The sequence below is a fragment of the Vulpes lagopus genome, chromosome 2 (assembly GCF_018345385.1).
Source record: "Vulpes lagopus strain Blue_001 chromosome 2, ASM1834538v1, whole genome shotgun sequence".
Lineage (NCBI taxonomy): Eukaryota > Metazoa > Chordata > Mammalia > Carnivora > Canidae > Vulpes > Vulpes lagopus.
In genome coordinates this window covers 9,452,362-9,470,940 of record NC_054825.1, presented here as the reverse complement: position 1 = coordinate 9,470,940, position 18,579 = coordinate 9,452,362, and the positions used below count along the sequence as shown (strand labels likewise).

The following is an 18,579-nucleotide window of genomic DNA, read 5'->3' as shown; positions in this document are numbered from 1 at the left end:
CAGCTAACTGCAGCTTAACCTCTCTTCTTCTTGGAGCCTGTTAAGTCGTCCAGCGTTAAATATTTTAGCAGCCTGCTGATTCAGACGTTGACTGTGAAAGTGTTTCTGTTTCCAAGGAAGGCGCTGGCACAGGTCTGAGTACTGATACTTTTAATGCCCTTTCCTTTTGCAAAATGGGCAGAGTGTGTTTGGGAATAAAAACCTCAGGGGAGGAGTGTGTCTATGCCCTGGGAGGAGTGGGTAGGGTGAGCCAAGAGAAGACCAGAGAGCACGGTGGTCTTGGGTCAGCAGGGAGGTCTCAGGCCAGGAGCCCTTCCCTTGGGGAAGCAGGGAGGCTGGGTCCCCCGAAGCCACCCCAGTCAGCCGGGAGGACCAGAGGAGGAGGGACCAGACGTGAGGCTGAGGGTGAAATCAGACTCTGGAGGGAGGGCCACGTTTGGCCACCTGAGTTCAATCAAATACAGATCTTCACTCTCAGGGCCGTGTGGGCTGGTCTGGCGACTGCTTCAAACCTCTGCTTCGTCATAGGTAAATGTCTATGGGGACTTAAAGGGATGTTAAATGGGGATTACAGGAGGCAAGACACAGAATACTCTGCACAAAGCCAGTTTTCTTTCTTTTTTTTTTTTTAAGATTTATTAATTTTTAGAGAGAGGGGGCAGAAGGGAGGGGCAGAGGGAGAGAGAGTTCCAAGCAGACTCTGCACTGAGCTCGACCTGACTTTAGCTGCACGATCTCAGGGTCGACTCTACACGACCCTGACATCATGACCTGAGCCGAAACCAAGAATCAGTGACTTAACCGATTGAGCCACCAGGTGCTCTGAGCCAGCTTGCGATAGCTGGTAGCTGTGACCATTAGAGAGCTGGGCCCTGTCGGCTGTTGGAGAGCCCATGAAACAAGGTCCCTGAGCTACATGGAACCCTACAGGTAGCTCCGTCCCGCTCAACCAGCTCGGCAGTTATCCAGCACATACGCACCCAGACTAGGTGCTTAGAAGGGAAGCCACGGTCTCTTTCCTCAGGGAAGAGCTGAGCCTGTACACAGCCTCCTCCAGGAGAAGAGGATTGGGGTAAGTTGATAGGGGAGTCAACCCGCGGTGGGCAACATGTGCGGTTTGTTGACTCCTTGCTCAGTGCTCACGCACTCCAGAGGAATCAGGTGGTTTGGCCCCTCCTGTCTACTCCCCGTGGCTTCTCCAGCCAACTGTACTTCCTTCCCCTCCCTGGGACTCAGTATTTGCCATCACAGGATCAGGAGTTGGGGTTATGATTCTGAGTTCTCTGTTTAGGGGTACTTGCTTGGATACAAGTTTGTGGTCATCTGTGTGGGGGGGGATCTTGGCTTGTGGCCAAGAGACTAAGCCAGGATCTTGTTTCTTTGGGAATGTTAGACGTGCAGACAAGGCGCTTGGTTACCCGCACCTGATACTCTGCGTGGCACACAGTGGGCCCTCCATAAGCGCTTGCTGAATAATTCAACCCAACTGGCTATCAGGTGACTTGGAGGCTTCCTGTCCTGGAAAATCGGGTCAGACAGGACTTAGAGGCAGATGCTGGGTCTCACTTCCAGCTCTGCCATTAGACCGCTAGCCTCCAAGCAAGTTCCTCAGCCACTCTGAGCCTCAGTTTCCTTGCCTGCGAAATGTGTATAGTCCTAGGGTCAACCACATGGACAGACCATGGAGATTGCATAAAAATAATGTGTGTCAAGAGCTTAGCAGAGTACCTGCCTGGCGTGCAGTAGTAAGCGCTTAAATTTATCAGAGGTAATAGTTTTTATTAGTAGTATCATTATTACCGTCATAATCTGAATGATGCTAATACTGTCATTAAGGCAGGTTCCTGGGAAACACTTGTGCTTTGACACATGGACTAGCTGAAATTTGCTGAAGTTCTTTTTCATCTGCCTTGGATTCTCTGGAAGGCCTCACTACCCTCTAAGGATACTTCCCATCCCTGAGCCACCAGCCTCCCTACCAGGGTGGCTTCAATGTTGCAACATTATATTTGATGCAAGGTCAAGCCATCCAGCACACATGAGGAATGCATTCTTTTCCTTGGGGAACTAGGGCTTTGGGGTTAACCTCTTGCCAAGAGTGGCTGCAAAGAAGCTGAAGCCTAACATTTGTGGGAGGGAGTGAGCGCCTGTGTGGGTGAGCCCAGCTGGGGCTACACCAGCAGATCGCAAACTCCAAGTGCATCGTATGGGACAGATTGCCCCGACTATTTTGGCACAGCGTTTTGAGCTGCTAACCCATCCCAAACCTCCTAGAAAAAGGGGCAGAGCTGAAAGTTGTCTGTCTTTGCCTAACTGCCAGACACCATAGCACAATGGCTGCGGGAGGAGACCCTTCCTGGCAAGTGACCAAGCCGCTGGAATTTAAACACGCAAGGCCAGCGTTGGCAGAAAGTGAGAATTTGGGGGAGCAGGGAGTACAAGCCTTGGCGTGAGCTCTCAGCTCTGGGCCAGACTGCCTTTCCGGGCCACCTATGAAGGATGCCGGGGGTGGAAGCTCCTCGGGCTCCCGAGTCATGGTGGTAGGGATGCTCACCCTCTGAGACAGGTACCACCTCATGCCTGGCTCAGAGGTTCCTAATCATGAACTATCACAACCAGAAGGACTTCAGGACCTTCAGCCTCCTCATTTTACAGATGAGAAACCTGATACCCAGAGAAGGTATGTGACTTCCTTAAGGACGCACAGCTTGTCATGGGACTAGCCTAACTCCTGAATGCAGTTCTTTGGGGCTCGAGACCAGTGTTCTTTTCAACAACCCCACTGGCCCCGTGGTGAGTAAGCGTCACCTTGGCCAAGTACAGCAAGCCACCCAGGTGAGCCTGCTATGAGCTGATGTACAGATTGTTTTCTTCAAGGAGGGGTAGTGGCTGAAAGTAATCCTGTGCTTGGGTCCTGTCTGAGAAAGCAGCCTATGCAGGCTTACTCCAGCTTTTTTGCAAAATACGCTGCAGCCTCTACGTGATGCTGGCTCTGGCTTTCCTTTGCTTGTGGTTGGTTGCTTTTGCAGGAGGACTGCAGGAAGCCCGCTGTGAAAAGTTAGTTGGACAAGTGCTCACAGATGCTCTAATTTGCCACGATTAGGGGAGTGTGCAGATGAGGATGGGGAGGGCAGGCTCGGAGGAGAGTTCAAGTGGAAGTTCTGTCTAGCTGAGTGTGTCTGTGTGAGTGGTTTACTAGGAACCCCTCAGAGTGGTTTCTCTATAAGGTTTTTGTTTTACAAATAGTTGAGCCATCAGAGCTTGGGAGGTAAAATACTCTTTTTAAAAAAAAAAAAAAGATTTTAAAAAAAATTTTAAAGGATTTTCTTTATTTGAGAGAGCAAAAGGGAGAGGGAGCCCAACGTGGGGCTCAATCCCAGGACCCCAGGATCATGACCTGAGACAAAGGCTGACGCTGAACCATCTGAACCACCCAGGCGCCCCTTTAAAGATTTTTAAGTAATCTCCTCATTCAATGTGAGGCCCGAACTCACAACCCCGAGGTCAAGAATCCCATGCTCCTTCAACTGAGCCAGCCAGGGGCCCGGAGATAAAACCCTCTTAATGATTATTGTAGGGTTTAGCTTTGCTTTTGCACGGAGATGGAAGCTTGTCTGTTAGAAACCCCCAGGCTCTGTGTTGAACTGATGTTTATACCTCTTATTTGGTTCATGTTTTATCTTCAGTGGAGAGTAATTATTCTGTACTGGTGGTCCCATATGGGGGGAGCTTTTGCTTTTCAGGAACTCCCGTCTTATTTTGCATTTGAGAACTCTAACTGGCCTGATGAGAGAGGCTGTCACACTTCCCTGCTCCTTCCCTCAGTCCTGAAAAGCCATAGACTCTGCAAGTCCAACAAGGGGCATTCCATGCTTTCTCTTCTAAATTCCTTTTCCTCTGACATAGAAATGTGGAGAAAGGTATAAACAGAGAGGCAGGCCAGGACTTTACAGGCGTCAGAGGCGGGCACTGACTCACAAGCACTTGTCCCAGGGTGATCCTCTGCCTGCCTTGTCCCTCACCCTCATCAACCACCTTCTTGTTCAAGAGACCAGACAGGAAAATGTAAGTGCCCGTGAAGCCCTCTCCACCCTCCAGCTCTGCAGGAGGCCCCCACCCCTTCCCCTGCCCAAGTATCAGAGTCTTCTGTAACCTGAAGACAGTTCAACCCAGACAAATGCATTATACTTTGTCGTACAGGATTTCATCCTTTACTGGAGAGCTTTGCACTTGAGCTGGACAGGTCTGGTTCAGATTTGTCACTTATTCATTCTAGGGCCTCAGTCAAGTTGCTTTATCACTTTAAACCTTAGTTTCCTCATCTATAAAATGGGTCTGAAATTAATACCTACCTCTGGAGGATTCGGTGTGATGGTGTGTGGGAGGTGCTAGCTTGGGGCTGGCACAGTGCGTGTTTGTCGCACAGAGGGTGAGGCCTCTGATGATGTGAGACTGGTCCTGTTCCTTAGCGCAATGGGCTGCACACAGTAGGCCCTCAACAGATGTTTGTAGGTTGATTGCATCATGTCCAGTGGATAGAGGGTGTGGGTATTTGATACATCCCTCAAAAGCTATCCGTTGACCCGGTTAGTTCAACAGCACAACAAAGTCACTGTGGTGATAAGGCATTCCCTAGTCCATTTCTTCTTTCATTCAAACTGAGGACTTCTACTTAAAGGTCCTGTGCTGGGTGCTTGAGCATGAGGGTTTCTCATGCTCAGCACCATTGACACCAGGCATCAGGGCCTGGGGGATTGTTGGGGAGGGCTGTCCTGTACATGGTAGGGTGTTCAGCAGCCCTAGAGGCCGGGAGCATCCTCCAAGTCATGACAACCAAAAATGTCCCCAGACACTGCCAGATGTCCCCTGGTGGGCCAAGCTGCCCCTAGAGAGCCACTGCCCTAGGGCTGTGCGACTCATGTTGTGGTTCCTTATATTAGCAGCCTCAGCATCACCTGGGAGCCTTTTAGATCAGCAGAACATCAGGTCCTACCCCAGACCTGCTGAGTCAGAATCAGCATTATACAAGGTGTGCAGTGACTCGTTCTCGTGTCAGAGTTCAAGAAGCTGCTAAGTTCATGGGCCACCCTGTAAGCAGCCAGGACCTAGGGCACTGTTTTCGACCTTGGCTGTGCACTGAAATCTCCTAGCGAGCTTTAAAAAAATACTGATGCCTGGGTGCCCACCCCCAGAGTTTCTGATTTAATTGATATAGGGGTGAGGCATAGGCACAGGGAACTTTCATAGTCCCCAGGTGGTTCTATCGTGCAGCAAAGTTTGAGAACAGCTGGTCCAAGCGATATAGAAGCGAACCAAAGACTCAGGCTTCAGATGCTTATTTGTCTGGTGGGGAGATGAGACATCTTCGTCATCATTGTTAATGTGTAAACTGAACCAAGCCCTGCAACCACCCTTCGCTCTCAGCCCACCAGACCCTCACAATATCATGGTTATTCATCAAATGTTTTATTTTTTAACCATTGCCCTGATGTCACACCGATATCAGACTCTGATTCCTGAAGATGATTATTTTTCTGCCTAGAAAGACAGTCCAGTGGGCTGAGCTGAGCACACATTTGGGCAACGTCAGCCTGTGTGTGAAGTGGACTTTGTGTGGACTCCAGGAACATGCCAGGGTCCCATCTAGAAATTCTGGATGAGGCTAAGAAGTCATGTGGAAAGCTGCCCCCATACATTTCCTGCATGTATTTTGGGTTCAGGCTGACATTTCATCTTAGCATGGGTGGACATAATGGCCAAATGTTTCGAAGGCCTGAATCCCGCCTCCAAATATTTCTCTCCGCCCATACAACTCAGTTTTGATGGGTTGCAGCTCAGGAATGTACCTCGCTGCTTGGACAGTCCTTTGTGGAATGTGAGGACTTATCTGAGAAGCCTAGAGTAGTGATTCCCCTTCTAGAAAAAATGAACAAGAATAACAAAAAAACTTTCTCAGAATTCACTAGTGAAATAGATCTTATTTAATTAGTATGAGGGTGAGTTCCCATGTTAGAGCCAGGCACTGGTCCTGGGTTCCTCATGGCATATTTTCTGCCAATTGGTTCAGAGTATATAAAAATAACTTGAAGCTTAGCTCCTTGTCACCGTGGGCTGGTTAGGAGTTGAGGTTCGTGGACGCACAGCCTGTGTGTGAACATGGTTCTTCTGGGTGCGAGCTGGGGTAAGAGACCTCCAAGCTGTTTCCTCTTTTGTCAGCTGAAGACAATAGCCATGAAGACCCATCCGAGGATTAAATGAGAGAAGAGATGAAAGCCACTTAGAGTGTCAGCTGGGTGGCAAATGTTCACAAATGTTAGCTAATATTATAGTAGTCATTTTTAAAAAAGATTTATTCATGAGAGAGAGAGAGAGAGAGCAAGAGAGGCAGAGACATAGGCAAAAGGAGAAGCAGGCTCCCCACAGGGAGCCCAATGCAGGACTCGATCCCGGGATCAAGACCTGAGCCAAAGGCAGACACTCAACCCCTGAGCCACCCAGGTTCTCCTATAGTAGTCATTTTAACAAGTTTCTCAATCACCTCTTTGGTTTCCTTTATCTGATTGTTAAGTGGGGAAGGCAGAGAACAAGCCGTCGTATGGATGGATGGTACGTCGCTACCCTTCCAAGCTGGCAGATGATGGGATGATCCTCCTGGTGAGCATGCTCTGGGGGTTTGGGTTTCTGAGGTGAAGCCCTGAGGTCTGCCTTCTTGCAGAAAGAAGACCTTAAAATGCAGTGAGGTCCTGGGTGGATGGATTGAGGAAGGCTGGTCCTGGAGAAGACTCTCCTGCCAGGACAGGGGCAAGTGGCAGCATTGATCTCTGGGCTGAGAGCACAGTGGGGGCAAAGCCATGGCCAGGCAGGGGATGGGGGAGATGAGGTTTTTCTGTCCTCAAGCAGACCACACTCTGGTTCAAGACAGAGCACATAGGCATTAAAATATTAGAACAGCTCAGGGCCCTAATTGTCTTTGCCTTTCATTGGGTAATGGCTGTCGGTGGCCACCAGCACTTATCTGGAAGGTATTGTCTAGGAGGCAGGGACTTTGTCGCTTGTGTCTGTCTCCCAGCACCTAGGAGGACCTAACACGCTGCAGGTGCTCAGGAAATATTTGTTGAAAATGTTCATCATAGACTTTGTCATGACAAAATGTTCCTAAGTATATTCAAGAACGGATTTAATTCTCACTTCCTAGAATGTTCTGTTTCTCTGTCCATTTCCCTTCTTTTCTTAGCTCCATGTTTCACCATGTCCTTTAGGTGTGAACCGCCTTGAAGACTTTCACCTTCTCTGTGTACCACTTGTAGCATTACTTACTGTTTTTCCTTCTGCTTCGTTTGTATTTCAATGTATTACTTTGTTTGGTCCTAGGTAACCTGCCTGTGAAGTTATGGGCCTGATGTGCTAATTATGTTTCTTTCCTAATATGTTTTAAATGCGTATCTATTAAAATATCCTCATGAGAAATCTTAAGATGGTAACACTCCCTTGGCCTCTAAAACTCTGCTCAAGTACTCTGTCTTCTGGAAAATCTCCCCATACCTCTTGCGGGGCTGATTCAATATTTTCTTTCTGCCTCTGTCCTGTAGTAGCAATTCCCTTATCTGACTATAGGAATGGGCCCAGGGACCATGAGGCATCTGACTCTGTACAGGGGGCCCACATTGCAGGTGCTCAATAAGTGATTTTGATCAACTGCATGAAACTCCTTAAGTCTATAAAAATTTATACCACCTGGCTACATGTGGGTGCTCTGATCAGGGGCCCTGGTGTTCTGTGAGGACATCATGGTATAATTCAGGGGCCCGGTGCTCCTGAGCTTCTACCTGGGGGGCCGTCAACAAGTCAGATATATGAACTTCTATTTAGACTCACACCCCCAGCAGAGAGCTGGTGTGTTCCTTGCCCAGGGGGGGGGCATCACATATTCCTCCCCAGCTAACCAGTCAGCCCTGCAATATTTTCTAGTCTCTGGCTTTGTTTCCCAGGTTTTTTTTTCTGGGGAATAGTGATTGCAGAGGCTCATGAATATTTTATTAGTTTCAGGTGTTTAGGCATCAGGCAAATTTGGGCACAGGTTTCCAGCCTGGCTTCCCGTTTTCATGCGGCTCGTCACTTCTTGGCCAAAGCAAAATATTGTAGCCACAACAGGGTTTTAAAGGAAACTGCAAACACATAGCAAAGCCTTCTTTAGTGGGCAGGGCTGGAGGCATTTCCTAGGCACCAATTTGCCTTTTTTCTATTTTTAAGATTTTATTTATTTATTCATAAGAGACAAGATAGAGGCAGAGACATAGGCAGAGGGGGGAGGAAGCAGACTCCCTGCAGGGAGCCCGATGCAGGACTCAATCCCAGGACGCTGGGATCTCGACCTGAACCGAAAGCAGATGCTGAACCACTGAACCACCCGCGCGTCCCCCAATTTGCCTTTTGTATTCCAGGACACTCTCTTGGCAAATGGTCTTTCATTTGCTCTGTGGTTTTGGATCCCTTTCTGAAGCTTTTAGGTCTTCTCAACATCATAGTTGACATTCCTTCAGGATGCTCTTGGCTGCAAGTAACAGCCCAATGCCAGAAAACCCTAATGATGATAGGTCCATCGTGTCACCTGGCAGGGAGCCCAGAGACAGGGCACTTTTAAGGTGGAGTGATTCGTTAGCACATTTCATCTTCCCTTCTGCCCACCTGTAGTATGTTCACTGATGTCCCGTTCATTGTTTCAAGCTGGCTGCAGCAACCCCAGGCATTGTGCCCTCAAGACAATGCCAAGAGGCAGGAGGACGCCTGGACAGGAGATATGCCACCTGTGTCTTCTCTAAAGAATGAGGGAAATGTCACCATAAGCTGACTTCCCTTTCTGTTTCCCTGGCTGAGGGTGAGTCACATGACCACACCTATATTAATTATTTGAATATAAGCCAATAAGTAACCAAGGAGAGGGAACAACTGTTTCGGAAACAACTAATGAGAGCAGCCAGGGTGGCTCAGCAGTTTAGCCCCGCCTTCAGCTCAGGGCGTGATCCTGGAGACCTGGGATCGAGTCCCACATTGGCTTCCCTGCATGGAGCCTGCTTCTCCCTCTGCCTCTCTCTCTCTGTATGTCTCTCATGAATAAATAAATAAAATCTTAAAAAAAAAAAAACAACAACCAATGACGCCTGCCACAAAACTTTAGTTCCAGAGTTTCTCCAAGTGTGGTTTGGAATGCATCTCCATCTAGAATCTGCTTGCTAAAATGTACATTCTTGAGCCCCCCTTTCCTGACCCCCGTTTCCTGAACCAGAATCTCTGGGAGCATCTCCACAATAACCTAGTGAGTCTTATGCATGCTGAGTTTCAGACCATAGGTCTGGTGTTTGAGGTTGTCTCATTAATATTTACAGATTGATCCTTTTTCAGGGAGGCTGAGAGAATAATAAATAAATAAAGCATTAGCCTTCCAAAATTCTCTGTCCAGTCCTTGCTTTTGGAGATTCAAACAAAAGTACTAGCTAACATCAAAGTACCTATGATGATATCTAGGATTTGTTTCAAAATAATCTGGGTAGCGGTGGGGAAGTGAGCAATGTGAATAAAACAGAATTGGCTGTGATTTGATAATATTGAAACTGGGTAATACACATAGGATTCATTATACTGTTCTCTCTACTTCAAAAACAAAACAACAAAGACCTCTTTTCAGACACCTGTGCTGTCACTACACAGCCTTTGACATTGGGTGCGTCACTCCCCTTGAGATTCAGTTTGGATTCTAGGAGTCCAACAGCATAGATTCTTTCCTAGAAAGCAGTGTTTGCACATTTTCATCCCCCCCCCCCCTTCTCTCCAAATGAATCTTTTCTCTAAACAAAATGTTATGTGGAGCCCAAACACGGGACCCATAGAAGTGGAATAGTTCTTGTTATAGGTGCTATGGGTGCCTCTTGGGTAGCCTTATGGTAACTCCAGAAACCCCAGGGCTCCAGAAGATAGTTTAATAGTGACTGCACTATAACACTGCCGAAAACATTCATACAGTCTACATTTTTTTTTATTTTATTTATTCATAGAGACAGAGGCAGAGACACAGAGGGAGAAGCAGGCATCATACAGGGAGCCTGATGTGGGACTCGATCCAGGGCCTCCAGGATCACGCCCTGGGCTGCAGGCAGCGCTAAACCGCTGTGCCACCGGGGCTGCCCACAGCCTACATTTCTGCAGAGGCCTTGGCCTTGTACTCAGACCCAAGAAATCCTTATGGCGTACAGATTCAGTCATGGATGCATGCAACTACTGAGGCACATGCTTCCTGCCTGTGATTTAGTCTCTTTCTATAGATTCCAGGGATCCCAAGCCAGAGGGCACAAAACCTATATCCTTCCTCCTCTGTACTAGCAGTGTGATGTTACCGAGACCTGGAGCAGGAAGAGACAGGCAATGCACGTGTACTATGGCTGTGGTTGGGACCAGAGCTGTGTGGGTTGGCTGAGAGTTTCCTGTGGGGATGTATCTCTGTCAGGTGGTGGGATTTGGATCTCAACGCTCTATGATGTTGGGAGTTCTTGGCTTCATCTTCTAATGAGTAGGTCCTACACTGGACCATGGCTCTGTCTGACTGCTGGCTGCCCAACACTACTGCATCGTTTGAGTGTGGAGATGCCTTGGAGAAGGGCCGGGGACAAGCCTTGTTCGGCCAGAGAGTTCTCCTGCAATGAGTGATCTTAGACTCTAGAAACATTCCTAGAATCCAAGATACTTTCATAAAATCCATCAGAGTAAATCATAGTAATAACTAGATGTCTACTGTATCAGTTTCTTATTGCTGTTGTAATAAATTACCACAAAACTAGTGGCTTAACACAATACAAAATTAGTTTTTCACAGTTCTGCAGGTAAAACATCTGACAAGGGTCTTGCTGAACTAAAATCAAAGTGTCAGTAAAGGTGTGTTCCCTTCTTCCAGAAGGGAAAAATCCATTTCCTTGCTTTTCCAGCTGCCACATTTGTTGGTTCACCATGTCCTTCCTCCAACCTTCAAAGCCAGCACAGCATCTTCATGTCTCTCTCTGCTTCTGTTGTCACCTCTCTCCCCTTCCTCCCTCTTTCACTCCCAAGGGCCCTTGTAATTACATGGGGTCCACCTGGATAATCTAGGATAATCTCCCTATTTTAAGGTCAGATGATTAGCAACCTTAATTCCATCTACAATCTTAATTCCCATTTGCCTTGTAAATTAACATATTCATAGACCTTGGGGATTAAGATGTGGACATCCTCGGTAGGGGACATAGGGGACATCATTCGGCTAACCACACCAGGGAGTTTCAGAGCATAGTGGAAAGTTATGCATCCAGCAAGTGGGGAGGGGATGTTTCATAGGAAAGGGATGGCGCCTCAAATGCATCTTTGTTCTTGGCCTGATCAGAGTGCTTGAGCTTAATAAGGTAGAGAGTGGGTCTTTTTGGTTTGTTTGTTTTGCTTAGTTTTTAATCATAAATGGATGTGACTTAGAATTAGGGTACAAGGACACAGGAAAAAGAAACCCCGGGCATTCCAATTCTTACTTTACCAATAGCGGATGGTATACATTTAAACAAATTAGGCTGTTTTGGTCTCAGTTACCACATTTGTGAAACGGGAACATTAATACCCATTGTGAACAAGGACTCCATTGACATTTCTGTTAGAAATGCGGCATGGTGTTTAAAAAATATATACAGTTTTTTTTTTTTTTTTTTTTTTTTTTTTTTTTTAGTGGAAGGTAATAAAAGTCCATTTCTTTACACGGAATCCTCACTTAGGGCCATCCAGCCCTGGGCATCTGTTTCTTTAAGAGGAAGAAAGGAAGCGTTGAGTCATTTGTGAGTCTCTTGCCCTTTGGTCCCTGCATATAAAATATAGCAAAGCTTTCTTGAAACCAAACTTAAAATAGGAAGCCCGGCATCCACATATAGCCACAGGCTCTTTCTAGTTCTTTTCCTTCTCCTTTCTGCCTAGCTGCAGGCATAGCCAGAGGAAAGGTGACACCTTGCAGTGGTGCCCACAGGTAAGCGCCGCTTCTGGGTCTGAGGTCGACGTTTGCAGAGGAGTTGATGTGGGACCCTGGAAGGGAAAAGAAGAAAGCAGCACACGCGCTCCCTGGAAATGTGGCAGCGCGAACCGGTTTGGGTCTATCGTCTATTTCAGAAGGTGTTAAGAGCCCCGGAGGAGGCACGTCAAGTTTTGCAAACTGTAGGGCCCAGCGCACTCCAAGGACCTGCGGTCAGGCGGCGGCGTGAGGTCCCCGCACAGCGGGAGAGGGGAGCCGGGGCGTGGCTCCCGCACCCGGGGAGGCGCCGTTCGGTCCCCACCTTCCTCCCGGGCCTGCGGCCGCCGCCAGGCGAGTGAGCCCCGCCGAGCCGGGACGCGCGCCCCGCACTTGGCCTCAGGCGCTTGGCAGGGCGCGCGCCCCGCGGGGCCGCAACAAGTGGTCGCGACCCAGGGCCTGGGGGCGGGGGGCAGCCTGCGCGCGCCCGGGGTCGCCCCGGCTCCGGCTCCGGCTCCAGCTCCGCGCGGGGCCCCGGGCGGGGAGCGGGGAGCGCGGCGGGGAGCGGGGAGCGGGGAGCGCGGCGGGGAGCGGGGAGCGGGGAGCGCGGCGGGGAGCGGGGAGCGGGGAGCGGGGAGCGCGGCGGGGAGCGGGGAGCGGGGAGCGGGGAGCGCGGCGGGCGCCCTGCGCGAGCAGCTGGGGCGCGGGCCGCGGAGCGCGGGGCGGGGGGAGGAGCCTGGCCCGGCCGCCGCCGCGCTCCCAGCCATTGGCCTTTTGTGCTGCAACTTTGCCCGAGCCTCGGGGGCCGCGCCGCTGCCCCGGAGAGTCCGCGCCTCGGGGCCGCCGTGGGGGCTCTGCGCGCCGCCGCTGGGGGCGGGGCGGGGCGGGCCGGGCCGGCCGCGGAGGAAGGCGGCTGAGCGATCGCCCGGGCCGGTAAGTGCGCCGCGGGCGGGGGCGGGGGCGGCGCGGGGCGCGGGGCGGGGGGCGCGGGGGGCGCCCCGACCTCGGCCGCCAGACAAAGGCGCGCTGGACGCGGGAGCCGCGGCTCGCCCGGCCGGTCCCCGGGAGGCACCGGCTCAGGGCAGGGAGGGCGAAGCGGCGGTCGGGTCCCTGCTGGCGGAGGAGCGTGTGCGCGGGCGCCCGGGGCTCGTCCGTCGGCGGGACGCTCGGGTGCGCGCCCGCGGGGCGGCCGGGGTCGGGTCGGGGTGTCGGCGGCCGCAGCCGAGCCTGCACGCGGGCCGGGTCCGCTCCCCCGCTCCCCCCCCTTGGGGGCGCTGCCGGGGCCCGCGGTCCCCGCCCGTAGCTGGAGTCCGCGCCTGCAGCTGGGGTGCGGGCCCCGGGTCGGGGCACCCCCTCCCCCGCCCCCGCCCCTGAACCACCCCGCGGGGGCTCCCCGAGCTCGAGGGGCGCCACCCGGCTGCGCGGAGGTCACCCCGGCGGGCCACGGCGGCGCGCGGAGGAGCCATGAACCGCTCTGCATTTCCTCCGAGTTGGGGACTTTTAAATTCTCCAGTAGTTACGTCACCGGGGCCGAGCGCACTTGAGGGCTCCGGGGAGCACGTGACCCGCGAGCTTGCCCGGGGCGTCCCCGACTCCCGGCCGCGGCGTGGCTCTGCCTCGGCCCCCGGACCTCTGCACGGCCTGGAAAAGTGGCTCCAACAGCCCTGCCGGCCTGCGCGGGCGGAGGGCGCCGACGTGCCGGCCTCGGGACTTGCCTTTTCTTAAAAGGGCATCATCATCATCACCATCACCATCACCATCACCATCACCATCACCATCACCATCACCATCATGATGTTATCCTAGTTGTCATCTTCTGGCTCTGGCGCACGGGGACAGGACCTTGGGGCGGGTGTGTGTTGGGGTGGGGGGGGCTTAAATACAACCGAGATAGCCGCGAGCTGTGTCTCCAGGTGTGGGCGGCTGCGCAGGTGGGAACGGAAGCTGCTCCCGACGGGGCGGCCCGGGCGTGGCTAGTGCGCAGCGCGCGCAGAGGTGCATGTGCCGCCCGAGGCCCGAGCCCCTGCCTGCGCCGCACCGGGAGTCCGGGGCCTGGTGCTGGTTTCTGTCTGTTTTACGCCAGGAGAGGGCGGGGCCTTGTTAGAAGGCAGAGAGAACTCTCTGTTCCTATTTCTCTGGGATTCGCTGTGAAGCCACATTTCAAAAGCTGTTTTCATTGTAGTATTTGGAAGTGACTTTGGAAACGTCTGGGGCCATGTCCTGAGGCTGGTTTCAGCTGTGGCTTCATCCACTCTGAACCACTTAACATGTTGCAGCACTAGTGGAGTCTTCACTATTGTTTTTCAGGGGCCTGTTTGGGAGTCGATGGAATTGGAGGAAGGGTTTGCTGGGTTTGCTGCGGCTTGGGAGTGGGCGGCGGTCCAGCAGCCAGCAGCCAGCCACCAGCCACCAGCCAGGGCGCTTCTCCTCCTCCGGAGCTCAGGCCTCGGGCTCTTGGAGAGAATAGGGCCGCTTGTGCTGGGCAGGTGAGTCCCACGGGGCTCCTTCTCACAGGCGCTGCCCTGGGCTCAGGCATTCTCATCAGAGGAGAGCCAGAGCAGGAAATAGGTCAGGAACTGCCCTCCTTGTTGCAGATGCCACAGCAGACTCTCAGCTCCAGGGAGCATCTTCTTCAGTTCCCACACTGTCGCTGGTCCCTTATCAAAAGTCACTTGCCCGGCCTCAGGTAGGCCAGGCATCACGGGGTACAGTGTTCTCCCTTGGAAAACCTGCAAAGAACTGGCGTTTGGTGCCTCTGGTCACCTCTTCATCCTTTCTGTCTCAAAGTTTGAGCACTTAACATATTTTAGCTGGAAGGAAATGTGAAGATCAAAGTTGCATTTTACAGATGCCCAAAGGGAGACTCGGAGAAGTCGGGAGTCACGTGTGAGGATGGGACTCAAACCCAGGACCCCAGACACCCGGCGCCGCATTCTCTCAGCAAAGTCCTGAGGCCTCTGTGGTCTTATCCTGATTTGTATTGTGGTTATTTATGTTTGTCATTTCTATGGAGACAGACACTGCTTGAGGGAGGATCTGCCTACTTTGCAGTACACTCCACAAGAGTGACATGGGCCTGGGGGTGGTCAGTGGTGGAAGTGAGTAAGACACCGTCTCTGCTTTCAAGGAGTGTTATGTGTGTGTGAGAGAGAGAAAGAGAGAGCTACACCTGAGCATACACACGCTGGGCAGGCTTTATGATGAAGCTGGCACCCAGTAGGGGATGTCTGAAAATGTACAAGAGTGCTTTGGTTGTCACCCTGACTTCAGAGGCCACCACTGATAGCTCCCTGGTGAGGGTCTGGGAGGCTATGCGTGTGACATTCCCCTACAACCAAGAACTGCCTCACCCAGAAATGCCCCCTGGAGAGGAAATGCCCCCTGGAGAGGACCCTGCAAGGGTTTGGGGAATTGAGAGAGACCAGTTCTACCAGGAAGAGGAGCAATGAGGGGTCTGTGGGCTTGCTAGGCCTCAGGCTGCAGGTGTGGATGAGGCTGGGAGAGACCCAGAGCACCTGAGTGTGTATGTGTGTGTTTTCACAGCCAAGAGCAAGTGGTTCTTAGATTAACTGAGGTTTGGGTTTACAGGCCCTGGTACCTTTTGCACAATGAGGAGAAAGTCCAGGAGGCCAGTAATAGTCTCTGCCCCTACTGGCCAAAGGAGCACATCTGAGAAGAAGGCCACAGAGCTGGGTGCCCTGGTCTCCCCCGCTGTGACCTGTGACCAAGGTGTGTGGCATGTGGCTTGGTGGCTGGCTTTTGTCTTCCTCTCCCCCACCGAGGTCATAGCCCCTTGTTTATAACCTCAGGAATCATTTCCACAGCAACTCATGGGATGCCAAGGCAGCCCAAGGATTACAGAACCATTTAGGAGAAAGGAAAAGCATGAAGAAGTCCTGGCAAAACAAAAGTTTTTAGGGAGGTGGCTCTAAAAATAGAGTAAATGAGACTTGCCAGGGCCTCTAGAGCCATGATCTGTAGTGCTAGTTTCATCAAAGATATGTTGGGTATCAGCTCTGTCCCCCTTCCCTTCCTCTCTGGTCCCCTCTGGGCTAGGCTTTCAGTCTGGCACTTGGCAAGGGTTTTCAGTGCTGCCGATTCAGAGAAAGCAAAGTTCCCAAGATGGATTTTCCCTGGATGGGAGAGGCACTACAGAGACAGCTCCCAGTTTAGGGACTGAGCGCCTGTATTTGAGGCCCTGCCCCACCCTTACCAGCTGTGTGCCCTCGGGCAGGTCACTAACCATCTCTGAGTCCCAACTTCCATCCCCCCCCCCCTTTTTTTTAACGATTTTATTTGTTTACTTGACCGAATGAGAGCACAAGCAGGGGGAGCACAGAAGGAGAGGGAGAAGCAAGTTCTCCTCCAAGCAGGGATCCTGATGCCAGGCTCGATCCCAGGACCTTGAAATCATGACCTGAGCCAGAGGCAGACACTTAACTGACAGCCACCCAGGTACCCCCGACTTCCATCTCCTAATGGTGGGGACACATACCCCTGCCGCCTGGCTCACAGAACTGTGGAGCAAGTGCCAACATGTGCCTGCAAATACCTGGCAAACTGTGAAGTGCTGTGCACATGGAAAGTCCTGGTTCTGTGTTTCACCTGGTTATGATGAAAGGGATTTGGTTAGGGCACGTGGATTTCCAAAGGCCTCAGAGAGCTTATTTTTATGTTACTAATTTTATTTTTTATTAAAGATTTATTTATTTATTTATTTATGATAGACACAGAGAGAGAGAGAGGCAGAGACACAGGCAGAGGGAGAAGCAGGCTCCATGCGGGGAGCCTGATGTGGGACTCGATCTGGGGACTCCAGGATTGCGCCCTGGGCCAAAGTCAGGCGCCAAACTGCTGAGCCACCCAGGGATCCCTCCATTGTTACTATTTTTAAGTGGGAATGAGGAGGTGTGCTAGTGGACGAGGTTCTCTTTTATTCGGAAGCTGGCTCTCTAGCCCCTGTTTTGTCCATTCTCCTTGATTAACTGGTCATTTGTGTTTTCCCCAGAAAACAAGTGAAAACAGAAGAATAGGAAACTCACTTCCATTCTGCTCACAGAGAGCAAATCTGGGGGAAAACTGGAAAGAAAAAGCAGTTGCTTCACTGGCTCACGGGCAGGTTTGGCCTCGCGTGCAGGTGTCTGGTCCTGCTCCTCCCTTGTGTGCGTGCGTCCACGTGGGGCCTGGAGGCCTGGGAGCCCCCCTGCTATCTATGGGCCCTTTTAGAGCACCTGCTGTCTGGCCGGAGGTCCCAGCTTTACCCAAACTGAGAAGAGGCGGTAAGAGGTTGGCTTGAGCCTGTGTCAGGAGCATCTTCTCTTCCTCTGCCCCTCGGCTTCCCATGGCTGCCCGCCCTCCACCTGCGTCCTTCCCAGTAAACAGGACAACCCGATGTCACCTTGCATGCCTTCACCGAAGCTCCCTCACCTGTGCGGTACTGGCCCTGGAGCCTGCATTTGACGGCTCCCTGCATCCCAGCCGGTCTGGCAGTCAGCCACCTGCTGTGGTCTCTGCTCGAGGGCGACACGCCCCCGCGTCCTCTCTCCTGCCCTCCCGGGGCCCAGGACCGTGCCCGTGCTCGGCAGAGCCCACCTCCTGGTTCTGGGGTCCCTGACTGCCTGCATCGGCCCCCCTCGGGCACTCTGGGGCGCTGCCTCCGCTCCCCGTACAGGGTCTAGACCTCGTTGCATCCTGTGGGTGGCGAGAGCTGTCGTCCGGGTGATCTTGCGACTTGAGTGGTTCTGGAGTTGGGGACGATCTGTAGGAAACCAAGGACTCAGCAAAGTTTTAAAAACACCAACAGCTAGACTTTTGCCTCGTCTGTGTAAAAAACGCTCGAGGCATTTGTTCAGCCTCTGGTTTGTCTGCGAGCCGAGACTGTACCTTTTCTCGGCTTGGAAACGTTAGAGAGGAAGCGGTCTCTGGCCTGAATTCGGTGGCAGCTCGGGTGGCAGCAGCTGCTGCCGTCTTTGTGTCCTTGCTTCGTGCCCCCGTCCATGCAGCCGGGCCGTCTGATGAGGACCTATTACGAGGTGGGCACCATCCTTACCTAGGCTCCGCGCTCTTCCTAAGGATCCTCGCAGGTTCACAGCTTGTCCCCCTTCACAGGCTCAGAGACAGGCTCAGCGGGGTTCACGAACTCGCCCAGGCTGCGCCTAACGGGCTAGTAAGCGGCAGAGCTGGATTCGGGCTCCGACCTGCCCTCTCCGGAGCCCCCGCTGTCGGCGCCCCGCTTGCTGCCCCCCCGCCCCGTGGATGACGCAGTTTGATTTCCGTGCCAGTGCTCTGGTGCAGTCGAGGCCCCCTGGGTTCCCTGCGCTGCCTTTCGGGAGAAGTAGGTACCCTTGGCTGCGATTTTGACCCCAGAAGGGCTGGTCCATGGGGCAGGTGTCTTCTCTTGGCTTTGTCCCTTTGATCAGGGGACCACTGCGTCATCACTCGCCCCACCGTGTGGCTTTTCCCAGCACGGGGGGGGGGGGGGAGCAGCGGGCGGTAATTTCTTAATCTTTTTTTAAATTTTTAAATTTTTTTTTAAGATTTTTTTTTTTTTTTTATTCCTGAGAGACACACAGAGA

The 18,579-nt window shown here is 52.3% G+C and overlaps 1 protein-coding gene and 1 long non-coding RNA gene across 2 annotated transcripts in view; both read left to right on the top strand.

Moving 5' to 3' along the window:
• Positions 1-18,579, top strand: part of TACC2 (transforming acidic coiled-coil containing protein 2) — a 219,079-nt gene that overhangs the window by 73,129 nt on the left and 127,371 nt on the right. The window lies entirely within an intron of this gene.
• LOC121485426 lies at positions 14,378-18,466 on the top strand. The gene is made up of 3 exons (XR_005986277.1): positions 14,378-14,490; positions 14,599-15,733; positions 17,013-18,466. It is a non-coding gene; the product is annotated as an uncharacterized LOC121485426 (long non-coding RNA).